At 34.5% G+C, this 20,809-nt stretch overlaps 1 protein-coding gene and 1 long non-coding RNA gene across 2 annotated transcripts in view; one reads left to right on the top strand and one right to left on the bottom strand.

Moving 5' to 3' along the window:
* The window catches only part of LOC121388303 (lysosomal protective protein-like), a 141,179-nt gene that overhangs the window by 44,911 nt on the left and 75,459 nt on the right, over nt 1-20,809 (top strand). The gene's annotated exons all lie outside the window — the stretch shown is intronic.
* On the bottom strand, nt 1,194-4,843 carry LOC121388307. The gene is made up of 2 exons (XR_005959968.1): nt 3,030-4,843; nt 1,194-2,726 (listed from the first exon to the last, which is right to left on the bottom strand). It is a non-coding gene; the product is annotated as an uncharacterized LOC121388307 (long non-coding RNA).

Raw genomic sequence — 20,809 nt, 5'->3', positions numbered from 1 at the left:
GGTAAGTTCCTGATATTCCCATGCTAAAAATGGTCAAATATAACACACATGTAGTTATTCCTTAATTATTTTTACCCTGTAATCCGTAAGAAATTATACGGAGAAGCTATTATTTCTTTTAAATTCAGCTACATTGTATTATCACGTATAATGACATAAAACTTTATTTGTATATACTGTAATGAAAGAAATTATTTAAACCAGTATGTAAATTGAAAGGGACTCTGAAGTAGTCGGGCTCATGTCACATGACATATATTTTTTGGTGAGTGACTGCAAATACAGAAATTTATTTAGTCATGATATCTTGCAAAAGTGTGTAGAAATTGCAGAATTTAGAAATGTATTTAGAAAAAGAAGCATCCCAAAAGTACTGCTAAAGCAATACATGTCCACTACTGGACCAAAAAAATTTCAAGGGACATAACTCTGTGAAAAATGGGTAATTACCATGAACGTAACAGAACATGATGAAGCTATTCACAACATTTTACCTTAATATCTCGAGGCACTGGCAAAAAAAAAAAAAAATTAAATCTAATTTTTCTATCTCCTAAGTACAAGGTCTGTAACTATCAAAAATTGTGATGAAAATGAGACATATAAACACCAAATTTTCATCTCAATATGCCAAGACATTGTGAAAAAACATCCGGAAAACTATATGTAGGACAGATGGACAGACAGGATGGATATAAAACCTATAATACCTTCCAGTTGGACCAGTATGGGACTAAAATAATTAACAACAACAATGCTATAAATATGAAATGGATAGGGAACTGAGACAAGACGTTATTTTCAAATTAACACCAACATTTTCTAAGTTTAGTTTCTTCTTAAGATGTCATTGTTCACTTTCATAAAAGGTACACATTGGTGATGTTGAATGTACATGTCTGTCTTTATAAAGCAATATCCTGAGAGGTTTTTAAATTTAATTTTTTTTTTTTTTTATTAAAATGAAAAGTTGTTCAAACCAACAAATGTATCATCATGAATGCATGCAAGTTTACAATTCATTACCAGTGGCCATATCTTGTAATGAAAAAATATCGCCAGCATCTCGCCTCTGTTCCCTGTCAATTTTCATTTTATAGCATTGTTGTTTCAACAGAATTAGTTTTAATTCTTCATTTATTTTCTGTGCTTCTGCTTTTATTTTCAGTGTTTCTGCAATTAGCTTTTCTTTTTAAATTGCAGACATCCATATCCAGTTGTAGCAGCTCTTTACTACCTGTTTTCATATTTGAATGTTTCAAGTTCTTCGCAGGTACAGTCTTTTGTACATCAGCTTCTGAAATGAAAAATGTATTTGTGCTATAAGTTGTATGAATAATTATATAAGTATAAAGTTTTGTATATTATGGTTTTTTATACATAAAAAGAAAAACATGTTTGAAAATTCAAAAAAATGTCTACAAGACATTTTGGTTATTTGCCTGTTTGTACGTAATCACCAGTAATGTTATTGCTGATTTGCATTAGACCCCATGCCATTGTACAAGTAAAGTTTAATATGACTAATAAACAGTGTAAACAAGGTATAACAAGTATATTCAAGAAATGAGGTACCACACATGCATTTGGAAATACAGAAATTTATTTAGTCATGATATCTTGGCATTTATTTACTTTAATAAGTTATTTAATTGTTAGGAATAATACAAAATGGATACCATCATCCTCTACATGTATAGGCTGCACTTCATTTCCAGTGACATCCAAATCTGAAAAGATTTTTAAAAGACAACAAATAAACATTGATTTCAGTTTGGTTCATCAGGGTATGAATAACAAAAAGCTTACACAAACTGTGGAAATCGGCAAAGTCCATAACACATATATATTCACTTTAAGTGAAATAAATAACAACAATGTGCACAAACAATGATTATCCGTGATTACAGGTAGTATTTTATTGTCATTTCAATGAATTAATAATTTCTGAAGTCATGAATCGTTGAGAAATCTGTAAAATGTTTAAGTCTTTGTTGGGAAACGTTTTTGTAACTGCTACACATACATGTATCTTTACTGAAAAATTGTGCATTACCATGTTCCAATTCTAGAGACCGACACGAGTCTTCTTGCTCTTGCTCGATGACACCTTTTGCAAACACAAATGCACCGTACATAATTATGGTAAATGACTGCAGTATTGGTTTCAAAATGACAATTATTATAACATGTATGATTTTTTTTTTCTTTGATGTGACAACATGATGTGAAATTATAACTTCCCCAAACAGGTTTAAGTAGGGATATTTTTAATATACATTTTACATTCCGAATATAAATGTGTATAATTTACATGAAATTGAATAAAGACATTTTATTTTATTATGTATGTTGATATCCACAATGTGCTAGAAACACATGTAATGTAAGGTTATGTCCAGTGCCCACAGTGGTCTTACCTCACAGGTTTTATAAAGTTCTGACCACCACTGTTGCTACTGATATTGTTGCCTACTATTTTGAAAGGAAAAGAAAAGTACTGTCTTATTAGGCAGAACCGTGGTAATGATATGGGTTCTTTGTACATACTTCTTCAGTGATTTCATTCATTTCACTTACCAGTGCTGTCAATCCCTCCATTGACTCCAGATATTCCCTCCTTCTCCCCAAAAAATCCAAAAATAGGCAATTTATTTTTGTCAGTGGTGGCAATGGGGACCCACCACCAGTCTTCGGTCTTTTCAATAAGTCATTTTTTTCCTTGGCTATAAATAGAAACCATTAAATGTAATTATTACAAGACTTTTATAATATATCATAAAAATATTGCAAAAAAAAAAAAAAAGCATTGTTCATTGTCTTTATTATTCTGCACCAAATGAAAGAACAATAACAGGCATACTTTGAAATGTGCTTAAATGTTAAAAACAATTACTATACATTCATAAATATAATTTATAACACATTAAAAATTTCAATAATATATGTAGGTATGCAATTTTTGGTTTTGTATTACATATAATTTATTAACTAATTTAAAAGTTTAGATAAAAGGAACATATCAGTACCTCTTTGTTTCAAATTCTGGAATTTCTTCCTAATCTGATCAGTGGTACGTGTTTGAGAATGGCTTTCACTGTAATGTTTAGATAACAAAAGTTAATACATAATTTCTTGCAATTCATTTGTATGTACCTGTATAAAAGTATTGAAAGACCTATCATACCTGTGTAGTGATGTCACTTTAATACAAAATCATTACATGTATTATCACAGCAAGTATGGGATGGGGACAATACTGGAATACAGAGTAATAAAAGAAACAATGTATGCTTCCAGTCCCCCAAACATGATAAAAATGGTTATTTTCACCAGTTTGTATTATCCACTCACATCAGCTGCATACAAAACAGTCTGAAAGGTGGGGGTATCACAGTAAAGATACTGCTCATTGTCGCTGGAAAATGTTGGTAATATGATTACCTGCCTGATTTTATTATTGCAAGTGCACACGTGTGTGGGTGTGGGTGTGTGTGTGTGTGTACAGGCAACATTCTGTTCAGTATCGCATCGCGATTCACTGTAATAGTTTCAGGGATCGCTACACAATTTTCAAAAATTAAATAATAATTGCTAATAAATGTTTAGTTGACTAGAAATATTGCTAATCAACATTTTGAAAACAAAATGTTCCCTGATGTACGTGCGTGTGTTACAGCTGTAACAATATAGTGCTACAATATCAAATCGCGATAATGGCCACAATAAGGTACATCGATTCAGGACAGGAGTATCATGATACAATATGATACGTTCATGTTTTAATACTTTTTGGTGAAAAGGTTGAAGCAGATATTTACAAACATACGAACATATACAGTAGAGCAATGAAAAAGTAATTATGATGTTCATTTGCTGCATTTCCCAGCATTTGATGTGTCTATTAATAGTCAGACTGTCTTCGATATTTATATCATCACGTACACCATAGGTTTATTTTTTGTTTACAAAATTTATTAAACAAAAAGGTGTGTGTGTTCCCTGTACGTCTGTACCATCTGAAACCTAAACATGTTAACAAGTTGAATTTTCTCAAGAAAAACCTGAAATTCCATTGAACTGCATTGAACAAGCATGTTACTTTTTTTTCTTCTTTTTTTGAAGACTTCCACTTTGTATTTCGAAACATTTCAATTTCATTGTCTGGTGCCAATAAAACTATCCTGTAATGCAGTATGTGTCATGTTTTAAATTTTAATTAAGGTTATTATGTTTCATAAACTTCAAATAAACAGTTTAATTATCGATGATTGATGTGAAAAGTTAAGTATTGTGATGCGTATTGTATTGTGACCCAAGTATCATTATATCTCGTGTGTGTGTGTGTGTAGATGGATGGATGGATGGATGGATCATTGGATGTAATACACATTTACGGCCAACAGGAAAAACATGTACCAACAATGTGGCTTCCAGTCCCCCAAACATGATAAAAAAAAAATATTTTTACCAGTTCGTATTATCCACTCACATCAGCTGCATACAAAACAGTCTGAATGGTGGGGGTATCACAGTAACCAAACTGCTCATTGTCGCTGGAAAAAGGTTGGTAAAATTATTACATTTTACAAATGTAGAGCATTGAATATGGGCATGTGTACAGGAATTTATACAGTGTGAGGGTAGACTGGCAAGTGAAGTTCATGGGGGGGGGGGGGGGTCAAGTTATGCACCCCATAAAATATATATTGAAATAAAAATGCAGAGAGACATGTTTTCCGGGCTATTTCAGTGTTGTATATTGTGTAAACCAAATAATAATTAAAAAGGACAAAACGGGAGTCTGGGTCACAGGACAGCATCATGCCCATGTAACCCCCCCCCCCCCCCCCCATCAGGTCCACCAATGAATACACTGGTAAAACCGAGAGGCTACTTTAAATTATGAAATTATACATTGTTAACGTAACTCAAGTTTTTGCCGAGTAACAATAAGGCCGACTGCATAACTTATGAATTAAATTTTTCGGCGAATTCCGCCCACTTTCCCTCCCGTACTTCCCTCCCTTTCTCGGTCCCTTTAAACGCTCCAAAAAGAGTTTTATAGTTTTGAGGGTAGGACTTTCCTGTGGCACTGTCACGTAGCGTAGGCTATAATAAAGAACATTATAAATACTTATCATAGAGTTAGGGTTAAGGTTAGGGTTAGTGACAGTGTCAAAGGAAAGTCCTTCCCGGGTGTTTCTTCCAGTGACATTTTTATCACAGCAGAGCAGATGACAAAAAATAAAATTAACCGTAAATACGATTTGGGCCGCTTATGGTAAATACAAATGAGACTCTATAAAGTCGAGACTCTTAACTAGTTTTATAAGCACGGGTACAATCTCAAACTCAATAGAGTCTAGACTCTAGTATGAGATTGGAGTCCAAACTCTAACAGAGTCTGAGATTCAAAAAGTTGTATAAGCACGGGGCCAGACTTCAGACTTTAAATCAAGAAAGTGGTGCTTATAAAACTTTTAAAGTCTAGACTTCAGACTTTAACTAAAGTGTAAAGTGTAAACTTTAAATTTAAAGTTTGGTAACCCAGCAGACTTTAACCTAAAGTCTCAAACAATCTATCCCACAATACATCATCTGGAATGGCTGATATCAGACGCCGCCGGCGTCTACGAGATCATTCTAGGGCCCTTAGGGTGTTTAAAGATCGTTCAAACCCGTTGGAAGAGATGTCTCGAGAAAACGTGTTTAGAAGATTCCGTTTCTTACCGGAAACTATAGAGTCGAGTCGGGTAATTCCGTACGGTCGGCTAACTCCGTACACCCAAATAAAACATGTTATACATTCTACGACTTTGTGTTTTCATTACTCAGAATATTGTTACGTCATCTTAAAATAATTTCCGGGGCATTTCCAGCTATTTATATCCATATTTACGATTAGAGGAAGGCGTTGCACACTGATTGGCTGAGAGTTCTTTCCGTGAGACAGCTGAACAACCCACCCTTGACAAGAAAGGCACCAACTGTTGATATTCACTACACCAGTTATTATGTGTAATACACATATCCTGAATAAATCGTGAATATCGAGTATTATGGTATTAAACATTAATAATATTTTTGAAGTTAATAAATGTTATACATGTTCAATTGTTGTTATAAAAACAAACATATTTTACACGAACTCACGACAAAAAAATTTGGGCTTGTTTTTTCCATTTATTTTAAAGGGCCCAACAACGCAGTCCTCGGTCGCTCCCAGGCTGCAATATTCAGTTCCCTTCGAGCACCACAACTATAGAAAGCATATATAAATTTGGGAACCCTCTGCCAATTAAACAACCTCAAATTACAGACAAATCATATATAGTAAAAAAATAATTCCAAAATAAACTCAAACGAATTACTGTCTTGAGACAATGGGTTTTTTTTTTTTTTATTCTTTTACCAAGAAGAACCTTGACCCACCTATACCCTGCAACTGCGTAACCAGCAGAAAGCTCCCAACCCCACACATAGGCCCCTACCTTCCATACCCACAATACCCGAAAGGAATCACTCCAGCTCCCAAAAGACCGAAAACCATGTCATTAGGCCCTTTATTAAAGTGCTAATGTACAAGATTTTGCCGTGTATACAGCCAATCCTGTAAGAAAAAATCCTGGATCCGAGCCTGAAACCATGCATCTGTCATTATAAAAAAATAAAATTAAAAATGTTTATTTAACGATGCACTCAACACATTTTATTGACGGTTATATGGCGTCAGACATATGGTTAAGGACCATACAGATATTGAGAGAGGAAACCCGCTGTTGCCACTTCATGGGCTACTCTTTTCGATTAGCAGCAAGGGATCTTTTATATGCACCATCCCACAGACAGGATAGTACATACCACCGCCTTTGTTACGCCAGTTGTGGAGCACTGGCTGGAAAGAGAAATAGCCCAATAGGTCCACCGACGGGGATCGATCCTAGACCGACCGCGCATCAAGCGGACGCTTTACCACTGGACTACGTCCCGCCCCGTCATTATCAAATGGAATCTAAATATATATCGACCTGGTGATATTTTATTTATAGCTACCCAACTGTACGATCTTACCCGATATGGTGTACGAAATTACCCGCCTGATGTACGACATTACCCGCTTCCAATATCGGACGCTAAACCATTCGTAAATAATTTTGAAACAGAGCATACTCAAAATACTCAACATTTTACACTTCACAAAAGGGAGATCACTCAGTATTAGTATTGTTCAGGCATACCATCTGTCTGCAGTGTGCTGTTAAAAGGGCACTTATAAAATGTTATGGGTGTCAAAATTACCGGGATCCCCCTCTTGAATCCGCTCATCTCTCTCTCTCTCACTCACTCACTCACTCACTCACTCACTCTCTCTCTCTCTCTCTCTCTCTCTCTCTCTCTCTCTCTCTCTCTCTCTCTCTCTCTCTCTCTCTCTCTCTCTCTCTCTCTCTCTCTCTCTCTCTCTCTCTCTCTCTCTCTCTCTTTCAAACAATTGTGGCTTGTGCTTTGGACAGGATTTCCCAATGTGGTTGGCTGTGTAGATGGTACACAAATTAGAATACAGGCACCAAGAAAAAATGAGGAAGACTTCATGAATAGAAAGGGGTATCATGCCCTAAATGTTCAGGTGAACTATACCAAATGTAATTTTTTTTTTTTTTTTTACTGATATTTTCAAGCATTTCATTACTTTTATCCCATTGCAATACATAACAGAAAACAAAAATGTTTTACATAACATTTTATTAGATTTACAATATTTTGTTTTAGAACACACACACACACACACATACACACACACACACCAGCAGGCTCATCAAACAACAGTGGTATAATTTCACAATACTTCAGTTGATCCTAAAATATACTTACATAACAACTTTCAGGGCTAGCAAAATAGTTTGCCAAATTGTCCATTAAACTTCAAAAATTACAGAAATTGTCACTTATTTTCCAAAAAAAATTCCATTATTACATGAAATTATTTCGCCAAACTAAAATAAATTTCACCAACTGCTTTCAAAATTCACAATTGGCGAATTTGACGAGTGCCAGAGCTAGCCCCGACTATTTAACTTATTTCACAATAGCAAGATCCATTTATCTCATCTAACAACAAACTCTTGTCAACATAAATATCATGACCAGTGTATACAAACATTAATGTATTACAAATTATTCTTTAGACAGTGTCTCCGGTAATCTGACGAAGTAAATTGTAGGCTTCACTGTTCTAATATTTTTATACGAGTATTTGGTAAGATAAAGCTTAGCCGGTCATCCTAGAGGACCTAGGTAAACTGTAGGTTATTGTCTTTATTGTGATATGTACCAGTATTAATTCTGTATTACAAGGTTACTGAATGAGTATTTAAGGGTTAATTAAAAATTAACCAGTTAGGAATAGAGTTGTAATTCCTTTATTAATTAAGTTCCCCTGGCAGCGTTTCTCAATTATCACACGTGTGTGTGTTGTATCACGGTGAAGTGATTAGAATATTGTGTAAACTAGATACCTAGTGATTAATTAATTAAGTGATTAGCTCTGGGTTGTTATTATATTGTTGTTGTTAATTAACTACTGCGGCAAGTACATTTGTCAGCGTTAGAGTTAATACAGATTCCAAAGTGTATTGTGTTTTGTTGTGTTTTCTAGTGAACTAAACGTGCTACATATATATATATTTATATCAGATCTTATCTCTGATTACTCCTAGAGCCGGGCCATTCGGGTAGTAGCCTGCCCGATACAGACAGATCTAATAGATATACAGTTAGGAGAGATATTTGGATAATCGTGTTTTATTCAGCTACGGGTATTATCAGGATCCCCGTGACAGCCACATTTGAGGAAATGTTTATTTTTATTTTTTATTATTAATTCAATAACTTGTGTGGTATAATCACAAAGCTGCTCATGTCTAGTTTCCAAATCTATTTTTCAGACTTCAGTGAAAGTAATTATTTGTCAAAAATATGAACATTTTTAAGAAAGTACTATACGTTAAAAAAATGTCAAAAGTACACATTAAACAACTTTAAATAGAAACACAAACTTTACATATTTAACTGGATTTGTTAAGTAATTAGTAATAACTACTTAAAACATACTTGTATTGTCCCTCCGTTATTTGCCCCTCTTACCCACAACATGATTCTTCTTTTACATTAATGTCAAAGCAAATGTTTGGGGTTTTTTAAAATCCATATGATCAACTAATGGCTTGGACATATTAATAACTTATAACGAAAATTGGAAACCAAAGATCCAAAATGGAACTTTGGTTCTTTTTGCATGTTTTCCACAACTCCGTAACATATCTCTATTTGGGAATGATTTCCCCCAATTGTGCTTAAAACATGTAAAAAAATCTATTTTGGAAAGACTGTATCATTGCATTTCGTGACTTCTCGTTATTAATTAATGTTTCATCTTTTGAAGACTTTTTATCAGAGCTAATTTTTTATAATTCCAATATAAAAATTAACAGCAAATCTTTTTTTAAAAAGAAATGGCTTGGGAAAGGTGTATCTCAAATCTGTGATCTTGTTGATGAGTACGGCAACGTTTTAACTTTAACCGCATTTAATAATTTATACAAATTAAATGCATCTTTTTTAGAGTATCAAGGAGTTATTAACTCACGTAAGGCTTACCTTAGGAAGACGAAACTGAATATAATAGAAACAAATATTCCTTTAGATGATTCTCTTGTTCAAAGAAAACGTTGTTCTATCAGAAATGGCTCGAAACTATATTATTACACACTTGTAACTTCTGAAAAGCCAAATTCTGCAATATCAAAATGGCAAAATTATTTTATTTCAGACCTTAATTGGCACACTATTTATTTAAAACCATTTGTAACCACGCAAGAAATAAAACTTAGATGGTTCCAATATAGAATACTTCATAGAATATTAACTACTAATAGTTTCGCATATACATTAAAATTAATTGAAAGTGAAACGTGTACGTTTTGTCATGAAGGAAAATAATCTATAGTGCATTTATTTTGGGAATGTAAAATTGTTCAGAATTTTTGGAATGATTATTTAAATTGGTTATCAAACTCATGTAAGCATATATATGTAATTTAAAGCTTTCTCTTGAGCTAGTGATATTTGGATGTAAAGATAATATTAAAACAGATAATGTTTTTGACCTGCTACTATTATTAGCTAAATATTTTATACATAAATGTAAAGTGCAAAGGGTCCAATTAAATATTATACACTTCCAAAACGAAGCTAAACAAAGATATACAGTAGAAAAATGTATTTATCTTAGTAAGAACAATCTTAATAAATTCTTCACCAAGTGATCAGTGTATTATTCTCTCTTTGAACAGACCTAATTTTTGTAACTTTCCTTGCGCATCGTCTTGTTCCCAGCGGTCCACGCATTAATAATGTAGATACATACATATGTATATGTATGTGTGTGTGTGTATATATATATATATATATATATATATATATATATATATATATATATATATATATATATATACATATATATATATATATATATATTTCTTACACACCCATTGGTGAGAACATCATTCGTTATTTTTGATAACATATCTTTGTTTACACATGTACGTGTGTTAACAATTTCAAGACATACAACTGGCAGCTCTGAGAGGTCATGACCCAGTAACCAAAGCGATCGAAAGTGGAGTGACGTCACTTTACATTCTGACTCCGGTGGAAATGAAATGGGGTGACGTCACTTTACACTCCATACGCCATGACCCAGTTAGGCTACGTTCTGTAACAACATAATTTAGTTCATTATATTGTTTACATTTTCATTTTTTTCGAGGTATGTAAGAAATAGAATACTACATTCGTGTCCGTTTGATACCATTTATCTTACAACTCGTTGTTTAAAAACATATCCAACTCGCTTTCGCTCGTTGGATACGTTTTTAAACAACTCGTTGTAAGATAAATGGTATCAAACGGAAACTCATGTATTATTCTCTATATATCATGTGCGTATTTTAAATATTTATGTACGTCGTTCATAGAATGGAAAAGGATGAAAGTGTGTGTGGGTTTTTTGCGTGAGAGAAAGATAAATGGATAGCTACATTGATTAGATATGTAGTGAGAGAGAGAGAGAGAGAGAGAGAGAGAGAGAGAGAGAGAGAGAGAGAGAGAGAGAGAGAGAGAGGGAGATGGAGAGGGGGTGGGGATGGATATGAGGTGGGGTTTGCAAGCCCGTACCCTAAAGTATTATATTATGTTGTTTTATTATTTTTATGTAAACAATCCATGTTTTACCCTTGGCATGTGTTGTTCTAATTGTAAACAAGGGGCTGGCAATAAAACTTGTAAAACAAAACACCCCAAAAAACCCATTTTTAAAAGACTGTCGGCTATTGTCGAGTCTGGTTAGGATATAAATAGAATACAGCTTTAAAGCGTACGAGGCGCGTGCTAAACCTTAAATTGTGGCAAACATTATACAAAATATGCTCACTTGAGACCTTTTACCATGTATTTCCATCAATCTAAGCTCCAAATTAGTTGTAATCCATGTGATAATGCGTGGTGACCCTATATAGCTGTTTGGTAGTAGAGTAGATTAGATTAGATAAATACTGTTTGGTAGTAATGCTAATATGTATAAATGTTGTTATCCAGATTCGGGCATTTTCGTTTAATTCAGGTAAACATCGGCCTGCCCCACTCCATCCCCACCCTCCACCCCCGCTCCTTACAAAATGGGAGCACACACACCTATGTACGTGTAACATCTGTGCTCCACTACTCGCCCATTTCTTACTGTCTGTGACTAATCCGGTTCAATCAAAACAAAAAGAAGATAGGAAGGACATGTTTTCTTTAACGATGCACTCAACACATTTTATTTACGGTTATATGGAATCGGACATGATTAAAGACCACATGGATATTGAGAGAGGAAACACGCTGTCGCCACTTCATTGGCTACTCTTTTCGATTAGCAGCAAGGGATCTTTTATAGGCACCATCCCACAAACAGGATAACACATACCACGGCCTTTGATACACCAGTCGTGGTGCACTGGCTGGATCAAAACAAATGAATCTGGCTGAAACTGTTAACGATACTTCCCGCCATATAGATGCTCTTATGTCATGCAATAATAGCAGGATAACAGATCACCTTCCATTGATTTACCCACAAGTTAGAAATAAAAGACACATTTAAAGTCAGGTCAGGTCAGAGGGTTTTACTTGTAATTCAGAGCAAGCTGTTGTCGCGCACGCCTGTCAGGGGCACAGGTGCCGGCCTCGGTCGTCTCTTCTGTCCAGGACAGGAAAGGGTTGGGGTGGGTAGGAGAGGGGACCGCCTGCACTGGCAAGTGCAAGAGAGCACGAGCAGCTCGAGCGGAGTCGGTAGCAGGCGTGGGGTGGTTTTGTTACTATGGAATTTGGAATGTCCCGTAGGATCAATGCCAAAGAGAAATATGTGCGCAATTTAAACGAAGGAAATTTGGCGCATTTTCGATGGGTCCACCGAACTGGAAATGGGAGCTATATATTTTTTGGAATTTAGTATGCCGAGAGTAGCTCGTTACTGGGACATCTGAAGGTATCAAATCAGTTTTATACTTCGATCTATGCATAGAGATTCAAAGCGACACTGGTTTCCAAACTAAGCTGTATGACAAAGGTGAGGACTTCACCGTCCCAACAGTACACCTATATGTCGAGCAATATATCTTCTGCTCCAGCTTTTGTAGTTTACATATCACAATTTCTAAGATAGCTTAGGGTATGTTCATTGTATGCAGATTTCAAACAACGCCATATCGTTCTAGTACAGAAGTTGTTTCAGCAGGGTTATGATATCTAGGAACGCTTGAGGGCATTCAAAAAGTGTTATGGTAGACATATGAAGGCTGATCTACTAAATATGAGGGGAGGGATTTAGCTCAGTCGGTTGAGTGCTCGCTTGAGATGCTTGCAACGAACGATCGAACCACCTCGGTGGACCCATTCAACTGATTTGGGGTTTTCTCGTTCCAACCAGTGCACCACAATTGGACAAAGGACGTGGTATGTGCTTTCCCGTCTGTGGGAAGGTGGATATAAAAGATCCCTTGCTGTATTAGAAAAATGAAGCGGGAGTCCCCTGATGACTACGAGTCAGAACAACCATATGTTTGACATCCAATAGCTGATGATTAATTAATCAATGTGCTCTAGCGGTGTCCAAACAAACGTTCTACTAAATATGGTGCACCACTGACCAAAATGATAGCTGATATTATTCCATAGTTAGAACTTGTGCAGACTTGTTCATGTCTTTAGTAAAACTTTTTTCAACGTTTTAGATTAATTTGTTTTGTTTAACAACACCACTGGAGCACACTGATTAATGAATAATCGGCTATTGGATGTCAAACGTATGGTAATTCTAACACGTAGTCATCCGAGGAAACCCGCAACATTTTTCCTAATGCAGCAACGAATCTTTTATATGCACTTTAAGTGATGTTTGATTTAGTAAACTAGTCTTCGAGTGGTAGTTCTCTTTGTGGCGAGGAGGGAAGGATTGCCCAGTAAAGGATCTCCTCATGAGTGGCTGTCCTCCTATAAACGAGGCACTAGAGCGAGATCATGGAATCGACCAATATTTTTGCCAAATATTCATTCGACTCTGCATTGTGCAGATACGGTCTTGATTGTGGATAATTAATCTTTAAGGGGGGGGGGGGGGGGGGGGGGGTCTCCAAGTTATGTAATATTTTTCGGGGAGTGTATGGTCTAGCATTAGAAACAAATCACCCCTGCGCGTGCTGTAACCTCACCGTGGTGCAGGGGTGTAACATTCTCTTTGAGAATGGCCAATACAGCACAAATCCCCTTGTTTTCTTCGAGATACAATTGAAATTTTGAGTAAAAGTCAGTATCTATCTGTGATATTTGTATTTTTGCAGTTCTTTACAGTTTTTATTTAAATTTCGAATTTTTATATTGATGTTGATCATCACTTTATTTGTTTGCATTACCATAGTTTGACACCCAATAGCCGATGTACTTTTCGTGCTGGGGTGTCGTTAAACATTCATTAATTCATTCATTTAGAAACAAATCACGGGTTGGACAGTGTCTAATCTAACAAAAGTAGCGTTACGTAATAAATGTACAACCTACGCACGTTATAATGGTAAAACTGCTACTTTCATTGTTACACATTCAACATACACATAAACAGAAGAAAGCATAAAAAAGAAACTTTATTACCATAATTCAAACATGTCCACAACAAACAACGCATAACGAAACTCAACGTTCCGTTCATAACGACACTAGAATATATATCGAAGCAAAAGCTGTTCACAAGCGTTTGAGTCTATGACTGGAATAAACATTACAACATGATTTTAGATCGAGGGCTCGTTCACATTAGAAACGACGCGGAGCATACGTGCCAACATACAAAGAACCCCCACTATTTCTAATGATAGCATTCACACTGGATGGCATATACAACGTGAATGAGCCCTAACATTTGACCCCGCGTTGACGTACACTAACTTTAAAGTAGCATACTTCACGAACCATTCAAACATGGCTTCTTATGATGAACAAAACGGGACCAACACTGCCTGACAAACTTTGAGGACTCTGTACAGACAGCAGTATTTACCAAGTACAAGCGGACTCCAAAAATCTAAGGGCTTTTCTTCTTCTTGTTTAACCAGGTGTGATTGTCAGCCATAGAAATTAGTTTCCAGTTATTAAATGCATTCGTTGTGAAAGTGCCACGCCCGCACTGTAGTCTACACATGGAAAACGACCCTAATGCTTGATCATCAATAGTCCTAACACAAAGTCTGTAAAACTATATTATGTGGGAAAGACTGGCACAGTCAAAACACACAGTTCCCACTGGTTGAGCCAGTAGGGCACAAACAAAAGAAAGAAAAGGGAAACATTACAAGAGAATTTTCATGTCCTTTCCACTCTCATCTCATATATCTAAATATTATTATTGAAATATTAAAATGAAAATAATACACCAAATACATAGAAACATCATCTTGAACTAAACTGAACGAATCATTTTATTAATATACAATCAATCTTTCAGAATATGGTTGTCATAGTAACAAATTGAGCATACAATTTTTTTTTAGTAAAAGTAAAAATAAATGATAATAATAATAATAATAATTAAAAAACAAAAATCGTAAATATCTTTATATTACCGTCACCTAAAAATGAGATTCAATAAGGAATGTTACCAACTGCCAAACTATGTCGAGTAGTCAAATAAATGTGCTTGTACACTGCGGGATGGTGGTGGCTGAGGTTAAGTTATTGCCACTCTTACAGCACCAAAGGCTCGAACGTTATACAGGGTACTGTTATATATGATATGCCAAATTAATGTATTTTTGATGGGCTGTATCATTGTGAAAAATTTCTAATAAGTATTCTGAGAGTACTGCTAAAACAATACATGTCCCTTACCAGGCCATCACTCTGTCAAACACGAATAACTTTCATTTTCTTAGTTATAGATCTTGAATAAATTCCCATAAAGTCAAACTTGATCAGGCCATAACACTGTCAAAAATAGATAAATTCTCATGAAAGTCAAACTTGATCAGGCCATAACACTGTCAAAAATAGATAAATCCTCATTAAAGTCAAACATGATCAGGCCATAACACTGTCAAAAATAGATAAATCCTCATGACAGTCAAACTTGATCAGGCCATAACACTGTCAAAAATAGATAAATTCCCATAAAGTCAAACTTGATCAGGCCATAACACTGTCATAATAGACAAATCCTCATGACAGTCAAACTTGATCAGGCCATAACACTGTCATAATAGACAAATCCTCATGACAGTCAAACTTGATCAGGCCATAACACTGTCAAAAATAGATAAATTCCCATAAAGTCAAACTTGATCAGGCCATAACACTGTCATAATAGACAAATCCTCATGACAGTCAAACTTGATCAGGCCATAACACTGTCATAATAGACAAATCCTCATGACAGTCAAACTTAATCAGGCCATAACACTGTCATAATAGACAAATCCTCATGAAAGTCAAACATGATCTGTAACTTTCCACGATAAATCTATACACAAACTTTCAGCTCAATATAGTGAGGCATTGCAACAAAAACAAGTCTGGAAAACTATATGTGGGACAGATGGACAGACACACAGACAGAAGGATGGACACAAAACCTATAGTCCCCTCTGGTTGGACTAGTATGGGACTAATAGGCAGTCATGACATGCCACCCATATCTCGTTCCAATTGATGTGAAACCGTATCCTCTGTATTTATGTATGGAGACTTACATTTACAAGACTGGTCCACCACTACCACTGAATTATTCACCAGTTTACATGTAAGTGACATGATGGAATTATGCATACCGTATTAACAATCATTTCTACTTTGTAACATGCATTTACAAAATACCAGTTTTAAGTTGGCAGACGTTATTTTTACATTCATCATCAAATTAACAAATGCTGGACCAATGGGATGACGTTAAATTGTAATGAACATAAAGGAAATGTATTTTGTGTTAATTTCCTAAGTTACAATAGTTCATGAAACTATCTATATCAATATTCCTATTAGTAATTGTGCACAATCACTTTTTTTCAATTAAAATGTAATATCTATACATGTATATTAAATTGTGTATGTTACATACATCGTGTATTCGGATCTCTTCAAATAAACCATATGTACAATAAATATCCGTATTGACCAGATAGTGAATAACACTCAAATTCAAAACATATTTTATTCTATATATTAGGTGTAAAAATGCACACAAAAATAAACTACAATTACAACTTCCATTAGCACAAGCAATAACAGTAAAAAAAAAAAAAAAAAATCACCAGTTAATTTTGTTTCTTTAATCCTACTCTAGACTAATAGAAGTTTCTTTTATTTGCTTTAATCCTACTCTAGACTAATAGAAGTTTCTTTTATTTGCTTTAATCCTACTCTAGACTAATAGAAATTTCTTTTCTTTGCTTTAATCCTACTCTAGACTAATACAAATTTCTTTTCTTTAATCCTATTTTAGACTAAAACAAATTTCTTTTCTTTGATCCTACTCTAGACCAATACAAATTTCTTTTCTTTGTTTTGATCCTACTCTAGGCTAATAAAAATGTATGATGCTCACTGCCATGTTTGGAACATTCTACAATAATTAAATATTTTGCATTTCCTCTTTGTATTCTACTGACAGCAAAGCATTGGAATCAATGAAAGCACACAAAATATTTTAAGTAAATTTGCCAGTGGTAAAAGCAACAGCAATTATCTCTATATGTAGTCTCAGTTTACAGCAGCATTCAAAGAGTTGAGCAACCCATGATCCTAATCTACATGTAGTTACAATGTGGAGCAAATTACTGGAAACTAAAAATATGTTTAAAGATGACCTGACAACCAAAATACCAGTAGTGTTTTCTGGTCTTAAATTTAACAGTGATACTTAAAGTAGGGTAATTTATTATTAATATTATATAATTAAAAAACAACAACAAACAAACAAACAAAAACTTCTGACAATTACAACAATGAAGCACATTACTGGAAACCAAAACCAATTTTAAAGATGGCCTGATGACCACGTTTAATACGAGAATAATCAGACAACTAGAATCAAAATCCCATCCAACATCAAACACATTTTATTTCATTGTTTCGAGCATATCAAATTACTGTACTTAAATTTTGTTTTAAATAACTTCGGAAATACGGACATAACATAACAGTTTTTATAAAGTACTCATCAACCATTCACATTTAAGATATTATGAATTATAATTTATATACTGGTGTGATGTTCAAGGTAAATGCAACTACATGTATATGTATACAACTTACATTTATATCTGGATACATATATCTACAAAAAAAAATCTCATACTAATGACAAAAATAAGAGAGACAGAAAAACCTATGAATACTAAGATGGAGTTAATAAAAATGTATAATTAATAAATTTAATTATACAAATCTTTCTCGACTTTAAGTACTTTAAACTTACACATGTAATAACCGGGGATACCTGTATACTGAAAATTGTGAGAACAATCGTTTCGTTCATGTCACTCAGACAAATCTAATTTTGCCTAAATTATTTTCCGTTTGGGCATTAAATTAAGAACATCATTTATATTGCCACAATGGGTTACGCGGAAATGAAATGGGTTTCCTGAGTTTGTTTTTGTGCAACCGATAAATGATTTTAAAATTTTTTTCAATTCTCAGAAGTCTGACTGTTGACAATAATTTGTTTATAAATGAACACAATGTACTACTGAATACATATTTAAACAGAAATCCATGTGTTTAGAATGCTACACACATATCAGACTTTCATTTTTATAACAAAAAATAAAATATAACAAAAACTAAAATGTCAAGGATGTAAAAATCAAACTATTCAAAATACTCAGAGAGGAATTAGAGATTCACACCCGTGAACAGGTCAGGTCAGATCATAGCTTTCAACATGCACATTCAGAACAAGCTGTTGTAGCACACGCCTGTCATGGGTGAAGGTGTCCACTTTCAGCGGCTCCTCCGTCCAGGACAGAAAAGGGTTTGGGGTGGGTGGGAGAGGTGGTCTCCCATGCTGGCATGTACGAGGGAGCACAAGCAGCTCGACCAGGGTCGGTAGCGGGCAAAGGTTGGTATTTGAATTTGTCCCATAGGATTAAAGCCAATGTGAAAATGTTTTGTAATTTCTTGAAGGTAATTTTGACTCATAATTTAGAATTTGGTTAATCAAAATAGAAAATGGAGCCAATTGGTTGATTTGATTTAGTACACACATGAACAGTCAATGTCTTGATTTATATGGCAGGGTTGGCATAGCCCAGTAATAAAGCGCTCGCCTGATGTGCGGTCGGTTTGGGATCAATCCCCATCAGTGAGCTCATTGAGCTAATTCTTGTTCCAGTATGTGCTAACATGTCTGTGGGATGGTGCATATAAAAGATCCCTTGCTTATAATGGAAAAATGTAGCGGGTTTTAATTTAAATTATAGATTAGTATCACAACTGAATAGGGGAGGCTACACAGATGTAGTCCTCTGAAACAAATAGGTATCTTGTGTAATATCCATATTAACCTAAAGTCGGAACCAAAATGTTAACTACAAAAAATTGCTCTACCACCTTTATTTTTCATTAGATTTTACCCACATTTTGTCCAGACAGAAATCTTGAAAAAAACATTACAATGACACAGATTCCACATACTAGATGATAACCATGTCACCTATATCGACTTCGCTGAGATCGCATAGGGCAAAAGGCATGTCATTTTGTGCTGGCTGCCATTTTGACTTTTTATGGAATATTCTCCAAGAGGGGTGAAAGGATATGACTTAATCTAACAACATTATAACATGTTATGATATAAAAGCAAACGTAACGACGTCATATTAATTTTATTATTATTTTTATTTTTATTTAATGATACCACTAGAGATCATTGATTTTATATTAATTATGTCACATATTTTGGAGGCTTTCACCCCTCTTGAAGAGTATTCCATAAAAGAACAAAATGGCAGATGGCAGAAAAAATGATATTATGAATTATAATTTATATACTGGTGTGATGTTCAAGGTAAATGCAACTACATGTATGTGTATACAACTTACATTTATATCTGGATACATATATCTACAAAAAAATTCTCATACTAATGACAAAAATAAGAGAGACAGAGAAAAACCTATGAATACTAAGATGGGGTTAATAAAAATGTATAATTAATAAATTTAATTACTGTAAATCATGAAATTAATGCGAGCAAGTAATTAATGCGAGCAAGTAATTAATGCGAAAAATGCGGCGAACACATCGACGCAATAATAACGACGCATTTTGGTACGGTTATAGAATATGTCCGCCACCTAAATACAACCATTTATGATTTACTATACACTAAATAACGAATATGTAATTTTCGATAATTTTAACTACTCTGACGATTACTAAAATAAAGCCAATAACTCGAGTTAATTTCTATTTTATTTTATTTTAGGAACTTTGCGTTATTTTGTGTTTTATTTCAGGAACGGTTAGGGTTTAGTTTGTTTTAGGAACATAGGGTCGAGTGATTTTCTGTTTTACTTTATTTTAATTTAGGAACTTTGTAGGTCGATTGTTACAGAGGAGTGTTGATAGCCTACACGGCTACAGAGTGATTAGGGTTAGCAAGGGGGGCTGGGGGGGGGGGCTGGCCCCCCCCCCAATAAGTCTTAATGTCCATATTTTTTTTTTTTTTTTTTTCTAAATAAATAATTTTATTTTATTTCTTTTTCCCCCGCAAAAACCCATGCCCCACTTTTTTTTAAGAATCCCCACCAAAAAATCCCTCTTTTTACAAAAGGATTAGTGGCGGACAGATTCTATAACCGCTCCCAAACAATATAATAAGAACACAACTGTGGTTTTTATGTGATGTGGACTTTTGCCCGACGCATTAATAAAAATACACATTTTTGTTCACTCATGTATGGACGCAATAATATGACGCATTAATTTCATGATTTACAGTATACAAATCTTTCTCGACTTTAAGTACTTTAAATTTACTCATGTAATAACCGGGGATACCTGTATACTGAAAATTGTGAGAACAATCGTTTCGTTCATGTCACTCAGACAAATCTAATTTTGCCTAAATTATTTTCCGTTTGGGCATTAAATTAAGAACATCATTTATATTGCCACAATGGGTTACGCGGAAATGAAATGGGTTTCCTGAGTTTGTTT

This window comes from Gigantopelta aegis, chromosome 14 (assembly GCF_016097555.1).
Source record: "Gigantopelta aegis isolate Gae_Host chromosome 14, Gae_host_genome, whole genome shotgun sequence".
Taxonomy (NCBI): Eukaryota; Metazoa; Mollusca; class Gastropoda; order Neomphalida; family Peltospiridae; genus Gigantopelta; species Gigantopelta aegis.
This window is presented reverse-complemented; position numbering and strand designations above follow the sequence as displayed.